Consider the following 2,500-nt stretch of genomic DNA (forward strand, 5'->3'; position numbering starts at 1 on the left):
TAGATGTCTCCCTTTCGCTCTCAATGAGCGAGCGGGAGGGAAAAGTGTGAGTCAATGGCCTGACGTCACCGCGGTAATGATTTGCTAAGCCCGCACGGAGTCTACGGGTAGAGAGCGTGAGGAGCGGGCATTGTAAACTACAGTACTGAACCATGCGAGTGCCGTCATAACAGCACACTACATGAAATAAGGGTCAACCCTAGGTAAGTTAAAAAAAAAAAAAACTCCGGTTGTTTAGCTAGATGTGCGAAAATATCACTCTTACGTGTCATGCGCGCGTGTGTGTTCGCATTTACAGTGGGGAGACGAGAACCAGACAATGTGTTGCTTTGAAATACAGTGAATTCTTCTGACCGCTCGCTACAAACTGTCTCCTGTCTTGTTGCCCGTCGGTGTTAAATGACTGCGTATAAGGACAGGGGGGACGTGGAATGTTTATTTCTGCAACGTAGTGTACAGGCTACACGGCTGTCAGAGTACGAACAGTCTACATTTTAAGAGAAGCCCCTCGCTCCGTAGGCAAAAGTCCTAAATTAACTTGGTCATCCGTGAAGTAGTCAGAATCCTGTCTACTCGGACGCTAGAGAATCGTGCGGCGTGAACGTGCAAGGCTGTTGCGTCTCATGTGAAGTATTTCGAGGTGTCGGCGAGTCCATTTCCTTTCTAAAAACGAATGTAGGCTCCTACAGGTTTTTCTTAAAGTCGCGAGCGAGGCTGTCTGGAGTCGAGGGGAATTTGACGTTGTAAACCGGAGCACGTATTCGGCGATGCTTCAAGCGGCGACGGTCTACTGTGGCACTGCTCAATCCTCAGCGCTAACCAGCCACCCGATTCGACGTGCGTCTGACCTTGTCAACCCTAAATTAAATATTATAAATATATATTGGCTAATAAAAAATCCTAGTCGCTTATATTAGATGAAAGCTAGGCTATGAGCCCAGGCTAAAACCCAACATCTCACCCAAAAACCTCACACGGCTTCCTGATAACTTTTGTGACCGTGCCTGTGCCATCTCAGTTAAAAAAAAATGATTTTTGAACGCTATTAATGTGTGGGTTAATAATATCATCATGATTTGAGCAGTTGGCGAGTGTGAGCCCTGGGAGGCAGAGCGGGGTAATTGGTCTAACGTTAGTCGCTCATGATACCATGATGTAGGCGTCGGGGCGCACAGACTGCTGCTCCCAGACTACTCACAGACGAGGGGAGAGAGAGAGAGAGAGGGGGTAACCTGACCTCGCTGCACGTAAGGGCTCAGTCGATCATAATTTGTGTGATATTCTCCGATTTTGTGGTTGTAAATGGAGCGAGGCGTCTAGACGCAGGAACGCTCTCACGTCCAGCTCGAGACGGCAGCTCGCGGTGCAGCGCGAGAATGTCTTCACACGTGGACAGTTGAGAGACAGCGTCCAATGATCTCAATTAAAATATCAGAGTAAATATTGTAAACAATAATATTTGTATGGTGTCATTATACGGCTTTTTGTCTGATATTTGAATTTGTTATTTTTAATCTCTAGATATTTTCATTACAGCTATGGTTATTGTTTGATTCTCGGCATTTTTGCTATATTTCAAGTATTTTAAACAACTGCGTCGCGTTGGTGTTTATATCTCCACATGACACTAAAAGTCTTCTTATTGTTTTTTTTATGAATGCATATAATTTTAAAGTATATTAAAGTATGCATATTTATTCTGTAGTTCTGTGTTTGTGATTTCTAGATGTAGTAAAGATTTAAGCTGGTACAGTACTGCTGTGCGTAGTCTATTAGAATTAAAAACCTGTAACTGAACAGTAGAGCCACATCTTGACTTAAGTTGTATTTTCTTCGATTACCTTTGTTGTTTCTTGTGATTTAAAGAAATATCATGAAGTTCTTTTATTTTACCTATTTCACCAAAAGGAATAACATTATATAGCCCATACATATATATATATATATATATATATATATAGGCTATATATAAATTAAAGCCCACATATTTTGAGTGTATGCGTGTGTGTGAGTGTGGACTTTTTTTGTTAATGTTTTTTTTTTAATGGTATGATTTTATACATGAATGTATAAATACATTTTATTATTGTCATTCATATCTTCTATTTGATATTTGTGGGAATGTGCACATTTATTGTTATTGATTAACATGGACACAAATCTTTCGTCGTCCCATAATCAAGGTTATTTAGATTCCTAAATAAATAGTTTATGAGATGCTAAGCAGAGGAAGCCAAACTTCTCCCAGTTCTTCCAGTAGGTCTTGCGTCCTGTGTGTGTGTGTGTGTGTGTGTGTGTGTGTGCGTGTGTGTGTGTGTGTGTGTGTGTGTGTGTGTGTGCGTGTGTGTGTGTGTGTGTGTGTGTGTGTGTGTGTGTGTGTGGTGTGTAAACCAACCTTCTCCCAGTTCTTCCAGTAGGTCTTGTTTTGAAGCGAAGCAGAGACATTGCATCTGTGCCTTAAAGCCTGAAATATGTGTGTAATGCTGCGAAGGCTGTTTGG

The 2,500-nt window shown here is 41.7% G+C and overlaps 1 protein-coding gene across 1 annotated transcript in view; it reads left to right on the forward strand.

Moving 5' to 3' along the window:
- Positions 1-106: 106 nt before the first annotated feature.
- Positions 107-2,500, forward strand: part of LOC308378221 (zinc finger and BTB domain-containing protein 16-A-like) — a gene marked incomplete at its 3' end in the record, with an annotated part of 72,897 nt that continues 70,503 nt past the window's right edge. The window contains 1 exon segment of the mRNA XM_080855080.1: positions 107-203.

Source organism: Sprattus sprattus (assembly GCF_963457725.1).
Source record: "Sprattus sprattus genome assembly, chromosome: 17".
In the NCBI taxonomy this organism is placed as follows: domain Eukaryota; kingdom Metazoa; phylum Chordata; class Actinopteri; order Clupeiformes; family Clupeidae; genus Sprattus; species Sprattus sprattus.